Source organism: Apus apus, chromosome 5 (assembly GCF_020740795.1).
Source record: "Apus apus isolate bApuApu2 chromosome 5, bApuApu2.pri.cur, whole genome shotgun sequence".
NCBI classification, from domain to species: Eukaryota; Metazoa; Chordata; class Aves; order Apodiformes; family Apodidae; genus Apus; species Apus apus.
In genome coordinates this window covers 24334478-24350210 of record NC_067286.1, presented here as the reverse complement: position 1 = coordinate 24350210, position 15733 = coordinate 24334478, and the positions used below count along the sequence as shown (strand labels likewise).

The 15733-nt window shown below is 37.4% G+C and overlaps 1 protein-coding gene across 17 annotated transcripts in view; it reads right to left on the bottom strand.

Moving 5' to 3' along the window:
• CELF1 (CUGBP Elav-like family member 1) overlaps positions 1–15733 on the bottom strand; it is a 59373-nt gene that overhangs the window by 41968 nt on the left and 1672 nt on the right. For 8 of the 17 annotated variants that reach the window (XM_051621013.1, XM_051621014.1, XM_051621010.1 and 5 more), the window contains exons 2-3: positions 5963–6049; positions 648–688 (exon numbers count right to left, since the gene is read on the bottom strand). The exons of 6 other annotated variants lie outside the window; for them this stretch is intronic. The gene's annotated coding sequence lies outside the window, so the exon portion shown is untranslated. The remainder of the gene's footprint in view (positions 1–647; positions 689–5962; positions 6050–15733) is intronic. 3 more of the 17 variants (XM_051621002.1, XM_051621003.1, XM_051621005.1) reach the window with 2 other exon arrangements.

Here is a 15733-nt window from a genome sequence, read left to right as displayed (position 1 = left end):
ACAAAAGAGCTTTTTATCTGGTAGCCAAGCTGACTTTGTCCACCTTTCAGTCAGACTATCACAAGAACCAAGAATAATCAAGGACAGAGGACTACTTTGTTGGCAACAGTAACAGAGAAAGGGGGAATTGTCTCAGTTGTCTCATGAAACTACATCCTTACTGGACATCAGGCATAAGAAAACTGCATCAGAAGATCCCTGCATTTGGCTCCCAGCATTTTCACACTAGACTATGTTCCCATTCTGCTGTTCATTATCAAATTTGTCTCAGCCCAAAGAGAGTTATTCCACTAGTACTCAGCTTTTGGGTGTCATGTACTATACAGACTACTTGGGAAATATTCTGCTCAATAAATTAATATGAAGACACTCATTTTTACTTTGTAGTTAGTTTCTAAAATTATTACACTACAGATGGAGCTAAAGAAGCCTACTGACTTGGTACTCACAGTCCTAAGTTGTTAACACAACCCCCTCAGAAGTACAAAGGCAGGAAACTGCCAAGAGTTTAGGGTTCAGGGAATGCTGCTCACTGCAGTGGAAAAAGGACCGCTTTCATCACTGAAAGTAAAAACAGCTTCTCTCTAAACCTCTGAAAGGAAGATCCAATACACAACTGCAGGATACAAACTGTAGCTGGTTCATACCTGCAGCTGTGCACCTCCCTCTAGCCGTTCCAGTCTTCACTCTAAAAGATAAGGAAAATCAGACATTGAGCACTCCAGAGTTAAAATAATGTAGTAACAATCATCACAACATTAACTCCATCTTGTAAAATGCTGAGGACTGAGGAAGTTAACCATATTTCTAATAATAGAAGTCACCATGAGGTGGTGACAGTCCTCATTAGACTCAAAAATGAAGTGGCATATTCCAAAAACACAGAATGAATGAAAGGGTGCAAAAGAAAGTACTGCAAACATAACATGGATGAAAACAAAAGTCTTGTAGCTTCCTAATAAGAGGCAGTAGACTTATCCTACCTTACCTATTTGGCTTTTTGGCTCTCATGGCAGAAGTGGAGTTACTGGCAGTACACACAATCCTAAAGTCCTACATCCCATTATTTTGACAGCAGCAACGCTAACAGATGACAATAAATCTGCACACAGCAACTCTTTAAGACAGCATAAATGAAAATGTATGAAAAAGCTCAAAATTAGGGAACACTAAGAACTAAAACCACAAGATTAAGATGTTATTTCTACATCTTAATGTTACTTCTACAACAACCAGGAACCATATTGAACTTCTGTACTAGCACCTCATAAATAGGGGATGCTACTCTCTGATTCAGAGTTCTCTTTTTGCAGATTTAGTAACTGACCCAAGACACAAGCTAGCATATATTTAAATACAAACTATCAATTTTTCAGGTTTTCAGGAATTTCTTCTCTGCTTCCTCTGAGGTTATTTTGCAGAACTACACTCATGGTTGTCTACCAGCATTTTACAGAAAACCCAAATCCATTTACTTACCTCTATGTACAAAATCAAAACCTGCATCTATCTGTAAGAAGAGTTATAGGAGGTGATTTGAGTTCCCACACTTTCACTGCTTTGCAAGCCACTTCATTACCTTTGCTCTATATTCTTTGAGAACCGTAGATAAGTGATCCATAACCTCTTCTAACTTGTGTTTTAATATACTTGGATATTTACCACATGTATTCATGCCCTCTTTTCCAGAGGGAGATCTCTTGAGAATTTTTTATCCCTACTTCATAGCAATTTTCAATTGCTCTAATTTCTTCCTAATTTGTTCAATTTAATAAAATATTATACCCTCTAAAGGAACACAGAATCCTAAACACAACAACAACAATAACTGTTCTTATAATACTAGTTACAAACTGAAATCAATCCTGAATCCTGAAAACATAACTGAGTTATCTGAAATGTTTATTTTCAAAATTTTATATTACCTTTTCTAGAATATTACTGAGAACTTACTATTGGTCAGGACACACTTTAGATGCTTATTTTTGTTCTGCTTCACAATAACGTTCTGGATTATGAAGGTCCTACTAGAGATTAAGAGAAATACGTTACCTGATGACATCTCTGAGGACAACCTCACCCACATTCCTTTGCTTTTCTGAAGTTTAATTAAAAGAATATTTGTTTATGGTCAAAAAATTGTCTCAGATTCCTGCTAACAGGAACTTCAAAACATTATGTAACACAAAATTTTTGTTTTCTTCCTTTTGTTTCCTTCCTTAAAAAAGGTTCTGTCAGATGGAAGTTGCTCAATGGAAGTTGTCATAAATATTGAAGTTGTATTTCTATGATATTCAACTTTCAGAAAAAAAAAAAAAATTAAGTAAACAGCTCATTGATCTTGTAAATCTTTCCCCCAACACAGGAAGTACCCCTTTCCCCAACACAGGAAGGACCCCCTGCCAACACACAAAAGACATGGAGCTGTTGGAGAAAGTCCAGACAAGGGCCACTAAGATGATCAAAGGCCTGGAGCACCTCTGTTATGAAGACAGATTGAGAGAGTTGGGGTTGTTCAGCCTGGAGAAGAGAAGGCTCTGGGGAGACCTCATAGCAGCCTTCCAGTACCTGAAGGGGCTACAGGAAAGCTGGGGAGGGGCTTTTTTGCAAGGGAGTGTAGTGAGCAAACTGGAAGACGGTAGATTTAGGTTAGACATAAGGAAGAATTTTTTCACTTTGATGGTGGTAAGACACAGAAACAGGGAAGTTTTGGATGCCCCCTCCCTGGAAGTGTTCAAGGCCAGGTAGGATGGGGTTTTCAGCAACCTGCTCCAGTGGAAGGTGTCCCTGCCCATGCAGGGGGGGTGGAACTAGATGATCTTCAAGGTTGCATTGAACCTAAACCATTCTATGAAAAGCTTAGGAATTCACTGCTAACAACTTTTTAATATAACTATGTAACACTCTAGAGAATTAATTTACAAACTCCAAAAGTATAGCTAACATGGCCAGATCTCTTGTATACCTTGGGGAAAAAATACACACCTCACTGTGTCAAAAGTAAAATCCAAGATGATAAAAACTTTTAAAAAGCAAGAAGCAAATCTGACAAGCATCTGTAGAAAGCCTTGGAGTGAATGCTCTTAAATTATAAATGTTTCTTAAACCAAAATTGGATGGTCCATTTAATTGCATGCAGAACATAAATACACTGAATACTTTATCCAAATTTATACATCAGACAAACCTAGCCCAAGGAACCTGGTGACTGTATTTCTTCTCAGAAGAAATCACAACCTGGATACCTCTGATCCAGGTATAGGCAGCTGGTGTGCTGCTGGCAATGTGTATAGCATAGCAATTTCTGTAATTAACTGACATAGCAATAAATTCTTGTGTAAACTGCAGATTCACCCCAGCCCAACATTAGACGCCGATAACAAATTGTTGTCATAGTTGCATTGAGTGTAGGTTCTTAGTGGGGACAGCAAAACACTTAACAGGTATAAATTGTGCCATCTCATCACATCTTTTGCAAAGAAGATTTTTCCTGAAGTTGCCCCCCTGGCTGAAGTGCTGCTTCTGAGTACACATGCCGTTTCTTCTGTACAAGCTGGGTGGAACTAGGACACCACCTGACAATTCCATGTAGAAAACAAGCAACTAACAGTTAGATTCAACGCTTAGCCGTGCCAGATCTAAGAGTAGCAAAATACACTCTCATTGGTGAGCAAACAGTTGTAACTTCTGGTACGCCTTATAATATAAACACAACTGCAGGTGGAAATTAAAACAAGTGGCTTGGGCCCCTAAGTACTAGACAATGGATACAAGACCAAAAAAGCCAGCGATACTGCTTTAATACCTAGTGTCTCACCAGCACCTGGAATTGTCTGTAAGAGTACTGGATCATTTAATGGATTCTGATCAATGAAATTACTCTTACAGTCAGCACTTGTCTAGACCAGTTCTGATTTCTTATTACATGTTCCAGGAACTTATGTTTGTGAGATGTCAAGATTACCATTGATGATTAAAGAGGCCAACACGTAAAACAGACCATATAGCTCAACCTCAGATACATCCTGGCGTCAACAGTCTCTCACATAAATCAACATTCACTCTTGACTCACTATGGATGTACATACTTTTAAGTAGCAATATGGCCAGCAATAAAAATTTGGAAATACAGCTATTTCCCTGGAGGAAGTGTAGGAGGGAGATAACGATGCACCAGAGTGAAGGAACAAGTGCACTAGGTAGGTCAGATTACGAACAGAGGTGCCCATACAAATCAGATTAATTACTCTACAGCCTAGGCTACAACCCACACAAAGCATCAATTTCCAGCAATGTTTCTTATGAAAGAGCAAAGCAACAGCAAGAACGAGAAATTCCTATAGTGTCAAAATCTTACCTAGGAACCAGCCATACTTTCTTATCTGAGGAATGCCTGTCTTCTACTGCAATCTTTACACTACCCGAACCTCTCAGCACCGGAAACTACTTGCTCAATGCAAGGCAACAGCTCCGAGTCACTGCGCCCGCCCTCTTTATTTCTGCAGACAGAGCTGTCAAATATGTTCTCCTCAATGTTGTCAGCACAAATAATAATATGCATACAGGTTAGCTGACAATCTGTATAGTCAGTAAGCAGACGAGTTGAATTACTCATGACAGTATGTTTGACTCTCAGAATGGAAGTTTGCTGAACTTAAGATATAATAGGAAGAACAGAATGAGTAGATGAGGTACACATTTTAGGACATCTGCAGATTAAGAAAAAAAAAAGGGACGCCATGATTAAAGTTACTGTAACCAGAACATCCTAAAATACTTAAAAGATCTGTGATGTAGACCATATCTAAAATGTGCATTCCATGCCCATTCAGCAATTACCACTCAAATATTCCCAAGACTGATAGTCTTACAAACCATAAAGAACACATCAAGAAACACACTTTGAGAATGCAAAACAGTTGTATGGTCTACTCTTGAAAACATGAAACTGGGGCTTAGAAGACATGCATTCTATTACTGTGTGACTGAATAGCACTGGACAAGTCACTTTGTGGTCTCAAGAGTTTCCATTTGTACAGTATTATCATCTTACTTGTTTTCTTTGTGAAAGATATTTTCAGAAACTTGACAGAATGTATTCAATAGGAGTCAGAGAGTATAATCATCTTGTTCCAGCTGCACCTCAGCTGCAAACCTAGTAAGCAACTTCATAAAAAAAGTTTCCACAAAACATCAGTCTATTAATAAAAATCAAAAGAATCTCACCAGCAAAAGATTTAAGCTGGCTACATCCTTCCAGATTGAATCATTAAGGGACTTTTAAAATATCTCAAGAGTTGCAAAGATAGACTGTATGCACCTACACAACATTTTATTCACTTTTTGAATAAGGATTCAAAATATTCACATAACACACATTCCTGTTCCACTTTATGGGTAAAAGATTGAGGTGTAATGATCAGAAACAATATTCTCAATTTGACCACTAAGACCATTAAGCTGAACTTTAACAACTTCACCTATCTCAGCCACAAGATTCAAATCCTTTAATTTACCTATCACTAAAGGCAAGATAAAAAAACCTCAAGGGGAAAGTCATCTCTGTGCAGTGTTTAGAGCTTGCACAGCTCTGTGTTAAAGTAAGTCTTTTATAATGGTACCACAGTACTCACTTCTTACTTTTGATTGGACAAAAGTAATAGATTCAAATCCAAACAGAGAAGAAAGATGTATTGCAGGTATTACAACAAAAATCCTCAAATTAAATTGCTATTCTGTACTATTACAATTAAAAAACTAAAAGAGGACACAAAGCATATGACAATTTCCGGCACCTACTGATGGCTTCAATGAGAAAATAATTTTAAGGTGTCCAAATTTTTAAAAGATCAGAATCAAACTAGATACAAAATTCTGAGTAGGCCTGAAATTCTGCATTTGTAATGTTTAATTATAAACATATTTTATTTCAACAAAGCGCAACTAAGAAAGACTGATTTACCTTAAGATTGTATGTGTTTCTTTCTTGGCTTATGTTAGACAAATACTTGCCATGAACTCTACTGTGCAGGATCTGCCATTGCCACGCCTGCAAACCAAAGAGTAAAAATATGCTCAATTTTCTTTTCTTTTTTATTTTTTTTTGGTAATAGACACATGGTCAAATCCTTTGCAGAAGTAAATGGATACAAGTTTCAAATTACACTCATTTACATGTGCAAAGAACTGGAGTCAATATTGTATTTTTAAGAATATTGAATCACATCACTTTAAACAGCAAATAATTTTCTATAACGCTTCATGAGATCTAATATTGGGTGTATAGAGCTGAAGCTCTACAATATATTTCATACTATTTCTTCAGAGGCAAACACTGGCATCACTGTGGGAGTGTTAACTTAGGAATGTCCTGACTTTTGTTCAAAAACCCAAGTGAAATAAAATCTAACCATTTCACTGCAAACAGTTCTTCCTAAGCTTCTACTTAAAATCTCTGAAGTTTTTTCATCTGTCACCATTTGCAATGTCATTTGCACATACTTTGGTTTCCTTTTTGCAGTATTTACCTCCTCTTCGTTATCTCTATATACCATCTGAAGCTTACAAACCACTGTAAATAATATAAAAAAACAGAAAAAAAATCTGTAATTAATTTACAAGCTATTAGCTACAGAAAAAAAACATCACTGCATAAACACACACAGCACCTTGAAGCATTCTTTTTGTCCGAATGCCCTTCATAAATGTAACGCCACACCTAAGGTTAACTTTTCTCTGTCTGAAGAAGCCTAACTTTCATTTGTAGTTACAAATATCTAAAGACAATTAACAAAACGTCTTTAGTCCTGATATGAGCAGCCTTTTACTCCACAAACTACCTTCATGGCCCATTTCATGACCCTGAAACATCCCCTTCAGGCTGCTTGCCTGTGGTGATTAATGCTCACTGACTCTCATGCCAGCACAAATTTGCATTCTCTTCCCAAGGCCTTATAAACCCTCCCTGCTGTACAAGGCTAGATCTGTCACCAATCTTAGACTTCAGCTTGGTGGGGGTAGAAGAGAGTAGGAAGGATCATTTTGCCAAAAACTAGAGAGACTTAAGTACTTGCTTGTAGCTTTATGCACGTATTTTCAGACATTCTTCACTTAACACACTTCTCCATCAATTCTTTCCATTCACATTTCCTGGAAGGCACAGTATGGCATCAGCTGGTTTCCACTGCTAGCAGGAGGCAACTCCAGAAACTTCACGACAAAAACAAGTGCTATAAATACAGTTTTGGCCACATGAGGACTCCAAACGGACATAATACCCTCTTACATACCTTTTTGGATTCTCAGGGCTTCTATACCTCTTATCTAGATTCTGGAGGTACCTTATACTTCCTGAATCAAAACCTCACATGTAACTGTCTACATGGCACATTACCTTCTCTCTGTCCTGACATCAGGGAAGTTTACCAATTTCTTCCCAAATAAAGAGCAGGCTTCTCCGTACAGCAGCAGCAAACTCAGCATGTATCAAATACAGCATTCATAAAAAGTCTGTTATGACAACATCTAGCACCTCCCTATATAGAGCCTAACAATATGTGCCACAACAGTTGAAACACACAATTCTTATTTTATTTTTTTGCACTATGTTACTAGAAAAGACTAGATATAAGCTGTCCATAAAGATGTGATAGAAAGGGGATGGAAATACAAAGGAATAGATCAAGATATTCCTATTTGTAGGAATCCAGTTTAAGCTGATGCTCTTACAAAAGGAATGAAGCACAAACTCTTTCCTCACCAGCTATCCATCCCCATCTCTGTATAACAAGCCTGAGAAAGGAAATTATCCAGGTGTGATTTCATCTACCAACAACAGGAAAACAATAGTTTAAACTCAGACCTGTTCCCTGGTTCTGTTCACTGCACCACCACACAGATGATCTTGGTAGCACGAAGGAAAGAGAAAACACATGAAAGACGGAGCAAGTCTCTTTCAGAGTAAAACTGGCAGATGCTCATTTGAATTACTCATGGGATTACACCATCAGGTTTAGGTGCTGAATTTCACATAATTAATTATCTACTGATTGATCCTTTTAAAAGGCCCTGAGTGAGAAATAAGTCTTCCCCTACTTCCGTTAAGAAAACACTATACTTGTAAGAAGCATGGGTATGCTCTTCTATATAATCACCTTCACTGTCCCACTTCTTTGTCAGTGGACTGCCCGCGATATTTAGAGACATGTCACTCCCTATCCTTGATTAATCTACATGATTCAGCTTTATAAAACCACATAAAAATTATTTTCAACTTCCAGTTTTCATTTGTTCTTCCTGGAGTTTAATAGTAATTGTTCTTCAACAGCAGCTTTAAGTTCAACTAACTTCAAATGAACACAGGAATAAATTCCAAATTCCTGTCATCTTCCCACATCTCCATCCTTAACCTAAATTTTTATTCAGCTGCATGATTGTAACATTAAGAGAACAAACTCTTTTCATAAAGAATAAAAGCAGTAATGTAAAAGAAAATTAAAAATTACTCTTTCTTGTGTAATTGCAGGACCTTCAAGGGATGTCAGAAAAAGGTTAATTTCTGACATGTCTCCAACCTTGATGAAACCTTTTTTATAAACAGAATAATAATGCAGGCAATCCAGGATGGATTCCTGGATATTCTCCCTTGAAGTAGATACAGCAAATATGATTCCCTGTCCTTCTACATCTAAATCACTATATATTGCTACATGAATCAACTGAACTCCTGCAAACAGGCAGACGAGTTAACCATTTTGTATTTGTGGACTATAGGTGCAAGACAAATCTACTGTATCGGTAGCTCAAAACATCTGCCTTCCAAGAAACACAACTGACTGCTTAGGTTAACTCTGAATAATGTCACTTTCTTACATACTGTCTTTAAGAAGATTCTTACAAAATGGGGAAGACTTAAATCCCTTAGTGCCATTCTACAGCCTGGCTTTATCTTTCATCTACTCAATGCCCTTGGTCAACATATACTTCTGTCATTTATCATGATCTCTTCCATGGCATGGACAAACAGTATTTTTTTCAACATACAATCATGTACTTCCAAGAGGCCTTCGAAATTGCCCAATCATACTCCTGCTACAAGACTACAAGCACAAATTAAGTAAGCTACTAGAAAACACTTTAAAGTATAGGAATTGTACAAGCACAATAGCTGGCATCAAACAGTAGCAAGATTTGCTTTTAATTGGTATTGCAAAGTCAGTAAGAGTTTAGCTTATGTTTTTGCCACTTTCCTCTGGCTAGTATAAGTGAAAGGATGCCAACTGAGGAGTCAGGAAGCGGGGAAGGGAAGGGAAGGGGGTTTTAAGAGAATGCAAGAACTGGGAAACATTCAGGGCACTTAAGACAAGAAGCTTTAAGGTCCCAGAAGCTGCATATTCACAAAGAATTCCATAGGTTTTCCAGATAAGATGGAACAATTACTACAACGTGTCCCTGTTAAACACAGAATTATCAAAAAATAGCCACACAATGAAGTTGCTTGAGATCAAGTAGGTCAAGATTGAGATGACCCTCTGTCACACATCAATCACAGTTTTCTGCCTGCATGCACAGTGCGATTCAGAAATTGCCGGGCAACTGAAATCCCCCAATTTGCCTGCAAAATTTACTTCTTCCAAATTCGACATGCCCATAGCTTTCTCAAGAAGAAATATGCTGAATACACTGCAGTGGTAGGAAAGAAAAATAATTCAGTCTGAGTGTATGTAACATGGTCCTCTAGAATGATTTTAGCAAGATGCTGCCTTCCGTTTCACAAATTATAGAAACAAAAGGCCTGATGCCTATTTGCATAGATATTCAAAAGGCAGCAGAATTTGTGGGTGAACAGCATCCCCTAAAAGACAGAAAAAGCACTCTATAACCTATTTCCTTCTTTCTCCTTCTCAAAAAATGTATTACCTATGTTAAGGGTACTGTCGCTATTTTCAGTACCTTTCTGTGACTCAAAGAACATCATATCAACAGTTTACTACAGTGTCAGCAACTAAGAGACTTTCTGCACTGTTCGTTCACCTGATCTAATACTTAAGAAAAACAATTGTGAGCAGTCATACCAACGTGTACAGGGCCTTAATACAAAATTCATGCAAACGCAGTCACAGACATCCTAGCTACAAGTTTACAGCTCTTCCTAACAAGGTATTTCCTACAACACCATCTCTCAGCACCAACTCCTTATTCCAAACTACGCTGGCCAGGGTCTAGCTCATTAATCCCCTCTGGCTGGAGGGGAGAGAGAGAGAGAGCATTCAGTTGTCCCAGGACAGGATCTAGTTTTCATTTATCTTCATAGCAGACAGTGACAACATACCTTTTATGGAAAGATACAGGTCCAGGCTAACCACTCCCCAAAGCAGGCAGGATCATTAAGATCCTCATTCCAGAAGACAGCATCTCTTTTGGAGGTTAAAACTCTTATCTTTCTGAATCCACTGCCATCCACTACATAGTCACCCTGCACAATAATTGCCTTTCCTCCTCCACTCCTTGTCCCTAGACTCCCTGAACTGCATTTTACAAAAGAAATAAAACATCCACAAACAGATCACCTTTCACTTGGAATGCCAGTCCTCCCCAGAGACGCAGAGACAGACAGACAGACGTAACAACAGAGACTGTAAGCCCTGGCTCTCAATTCTGCTCAGCAAACGCTGAATGCACACAAACCTAGCTAGCTAGTATGCTGCTGCTGTACAAATATAGAAAGCAGAAAGTGGAACAACCGTTTCAGTAGAAGAGATTCTGCTCAGCTCTCTGAGAGGGAGGAGCAGGGAGCTGAACCAGCCAAACTGCTTTACCCATACATGGTCTCTGAGAGAGATCATTGCTAAGACAAGTTCCTTTATGCACACACACCCTCACTCACTGTCACACTGTGCAGGGGAAAAAAAGAATCAAAGTATACAGACTTAAAGAAGTTTTGATATGAGGTCCAAGTCCATTTTGCTTCAGCCCACCTTAATAATGCAGAAACATCCAACACTCTTCATCCAACAGAATCTGAGCAGCAACTCAGACACAAGACAAAAAAAATATCTCTTCCAAGGAATCCCCCCATCCACTAGCATTTCAAGAACTACTGAACTGGCCAGGTCTTCCTTCTTGTTTTTGGATGCACACATCCACATACCAAGCACTTGGTTTGATCTTCCACCCAACCTCCCCACCCCAAATTAAATTAATCTTGTTAAAGCCTTCTCCCTTTTTAAGTATTTTCCTAAACCAGTAAGCATGACCTTTCCCATTAGTTGATACAAACTACTGTGGTGACCTGCTGTATCATGTCTGCTTTCCTAGTAATCCTTTTTGCCAGTGTTTTAACACAAGCTAAACCTTCTTCTATGTACTCTTCTTAAAAACAGAAGAAATCCATTTCTATGCAGCATCCTCTCCCTTTCCTCTCCTTCTCTTTTCATGTTCTGGCCCGGAAAGAAAGAAAAAAGTAAAAAAAAGTGAAAACCTGAATCCCTAGGTATTAAAAAACCCCATAAAACTGGCATAGTTTTTTTAATACACAGATATGGCAGTCTGCAAACTTGAAAACTGTTTCATTTATATACAAAAGCATAATTTTTCACAAGAGAGATTCATTAGCCTATGCTGTTGCCTATTCCTTATACTTGGCGTATCCTACATTTATGTGGTGACACAAAACTATCTTACAGAAGTTACCAGAAAAGTTATGTCATACAAGTAAGTGGAAGTTGCAACTTTCAGCTGTATAAGGAATGTAGTAACCAATTCAGAACTAGAAATGCACTAGTCAGATTGTTTTGTTTATGTGACTTGCAAGTAGACATAAAAGTGCTGGTATTTAAACCAACAATCTCTATATTTTTCAAATTTCCTACTCCCCTGAAAGCAGTAATGAAACACCCATTTAACTTAGTTTTGAATTAAAAGAAAAATTGTTTAAAATTAAAAGAAAACCTAAATAAAATTCTGCATCAGAGAATCAGTGTCATAGCAGCTTCCACACTGTGAAACACAGATAGTACCACCTACAGCCAGTCTCTGATAGTGAATGCACAATTCAAAATGTAATATGGGTGGCTTAACTCCACAAATATCAGAGTATTCTCACATCTTTTGCTAGGTAATCAAGCATATAAGCACAGATTTATGAGCAGTTGAAACTGCTTTAGAGAAGTAAATGCACAACCTTTTTTTTCCCAAAAATGCATGTTGGTCATTTTCAAGTGTCTAATGTCTTTTACTACTGTGCAAGGAATCTTTACTATTTCACTTATAAATTGTCCTTGATACTGTACAGCTATAACACAATGATGGGCAAGAAAAAAAGAACAAAAGAAATTCAATTCTTGCTGGCCTGTCCTCAGGTGTGAATTTTTTAATTTAGAAGTTGAAATGGAAAACCAGGAAATTTTGGAAGGCAAATAAAAAGGAGGCGCAGGTGAGTTGGCAAAAATATTTGAGATGGTGTTCTGCTTAGGAATCTAAGGCTATAAATGAGAGAATAATGACTTTTACACTGTGTTGTGCCTACAGGAAATACAAGAGCTAGATGTGATATTCAAAATGTATTCTGTCTCCCTGAAAGACCAATACTTCATTGCCTTCTGAAGAATAATTTTTCAAAGGTCTATATTGTAAGATTTTGCAGAGATAATAAGATGCCTGGTGTCCATCCCGCAAATCTTTACATAGAGTAAACTAAGAACAATGCTATCATTTTTGTATGTAGACTCAGGTGTTGTTTGACAAATACTTAATTTGAATTACAGACTTCATAAACAACCAGCTCCTCTTCTTTGAAAAAAACAAAACAAAACCCAGACTTGAGTGTTACCTTTCCAACAGATTCTGAAGGATTTGTGCATAGTGCATATGTAGGAATATATTTTTAACTGCATAGTTTGAGGCAAAAATAGCAAATATTAATGGATTCAGTGAAAACCAGAATTTTAAACAAAAAGATGTTTAAAAAAAATAGTTTTACGCTGACATGTGAAATACTGAGATCTAGAAGATAAGTACATTTTTTTGGTGAAAGATGTAGTACTAAACAGCCTGCAGATGGAAGTGAAAGCTACCAGAAAGAACAATTTTGATGGAGGTGAAAAAAAAAACAACAAACCGAACAGCCAGCATCCTGAAAAACTCAAATGAATTTCAAGTACAAACAATGTAAGACAATACAGAACTTCATGTGAGCTCTTATGAGAATCAGGAGAGAATTCAGTTCTGAGAGAACACATAACATAGAACCATAAAAACCAGAACACCCGCCAGATATCCTACCAGCTTGACATTAGATACCCAACAAACACATATCCTCTTATCTCTTTTCTTAAAACAAAACAAAAAAACAGACCATGATAGACTGCAAATACTGAAAGTAAAAGGGTAACATGCGTACACAGGACAGAGAAGATGGCTTATGGACAATGATTCTACTTCTGGCAGAAAGCTTTCACACACATACACCTATTCCACAAAGTGCCTCACCTGAACTGAAATTCTTCACTGAGAACTGAAAAGTACTGAAGATTTCTGTTCAGCTATCTAGTTGCTCACTGCTCATCCTGAATTCAGTTACCAACAATGCTTTCTCTTTTAAAATGCACAGAGCTAAGATGGCTGGAAGTTTTATGCTACTCCAGCTGTTAGAAAGAAGTCTACTGTTACCTGGGATGATGACTGTGCCCTAATTTCTTGCCGTCAGACAAAAAACCCTGCTCTGTCTATCACAGTTCAGACTTGTGAGCTATTCATCCCTACAGGAAAGCATTTACAGACTAATTTGCATAGGAGCTTTAACACAGTTTACATTTTCTCCCTTGCTCTACCCAAATTTCCTGCTTTGACCTAACATATATTTTAGCTTTACATGCTTGAATCTTGCATCAGGTGCGAACAAGATGACATTCAGTTGATGTTAGTGAAATCTTCTCTTGAACACATGAATGCAAAAGCTCTCTCTTTACACTGTTATGTCCCAAAACCAAAGTGGCTTGGCAGGACAATCTAAATTAGGTGTAGACAGCAACAGCAGAAAAGGTGGTGTCTTGCATTTTTTCGTATAACACAAGCATCTGTAATGACAAGACTACAGGTTACCTTTTCCAAACAAGATAATCTCTTGCCTTAAGAAAACTTGTAACAGAATCACAACTCAAGATAAGGTGAAGCATAGGCTTCAAGAGAAATACCCATTAGAGGACCTAGATAACTTTTCTCAATTTGCAATTCCCATTCTAATACATCCTGAAGCATTTTACTCTGCTTTGATTTATACTGGTTTTTCCTCTGCCAAATAACTGATTAATGGATAAAAATGCTACTTTCTTGCCTGAAGCCCCTGAATAACTCTGCAAGTAGTCTGGGGAAATAGCAAACTAAAGGACAAGGAGCAACACTAAACACGCCTAAACTGAACTAAAACTGTTAAGACATTCATGGCAACACTGATAAATAAGAAACAGAAATATACACCTGTTGGACTATATTGGTTCTGTTCCAGGAGCAAAACTCACACTGTAATTTGGAAAACTACATTGCTTCATGGACATATTGCCAAACAATTCTCTATTTCAAAAGTCAGAACAGTGGGTTCTTGGATAATAAAGTTAGACACTAATAATCAGGAAATCTAAAAAAAAAAAAAAAAAAGAAAGATAATTTGCATAATTTTCCACCTAGCCTAAAAAAAAGCACTAAAGAAAAAATTAGAGCAAGTCCACTAAAGAGATTTGCAGCAGAAAACCCAGAAGATAAACGGATGAAATTAAGAAACGTAGTCACTGATAATCAGTAATAACATTTCAGAAAGATGCAAGAAACAGTTAAGTAACAACCTGTTCATAACAAAATTTCTTACTAAGTTCAGTTAGAGAGTGTATTATAGGCACTGTTTTACTTAACTCAATGCAAGTTTAAAATATTTAAGAACCACATAAACATTTGTCTTTCACAAAATTCGACTAATTCAGCATAATAGCATTTGCAGTAATTTTAAAAGAGAAGTTACACAATATTATAAATACTTCTCTTACTCCAAGAGCCACAATTAGTTTCATTCAGTGATTCTTCAATTGACGGAAAGGCCACTTGCAAGGGACCTTGCAAATTATGGATTTATTATTGATGAGATACACAATTTTTGCAAATCTATGATACTGTCACCTCTCTTGCTTTTCCCTTCAGAGAGGTAATGCCAGGCAATGTGTTTTCAGAATCCTTACTGATAGAAGAAATAGAAGTTAAACACACTTTCTCCCCATCATGTAATGGCAATCTTACAAATGCATCTAGTTTTGAAAGACTAGCAAAAGGTGGATACAGCAAATATGTACACAGTACTACTGTGGGCTTCTTTACCATATCTCCCATTATGAAAGACAGGTAAGTTCTTCTCATTGCTGTAAGCCATATACTTTCAAAACTGTAGTACCTAACACATAAATCTTAATGTTTTAGTGTTCCTGATTTTATTAGTCACTTTTCAACCACATACTTTCCTACAAATGCTGTGCTCCTGCTTTCTTTCACATGTAAACACAATTTCCTAAGCCTGCATCTATTATTTGGTTTCATATACAAAAAAGAAGCAGATACATAAGGGCAGACACATAACTAAGGAGTTAGGCTCTGGGACTGAATTTCTTCTCATGTAACATCAGAAAGGAAAAACACAGACGCTCAAGAGTGATCATGCAGAAAGGGTGAACCCACTCTACAAAACAGCATACAC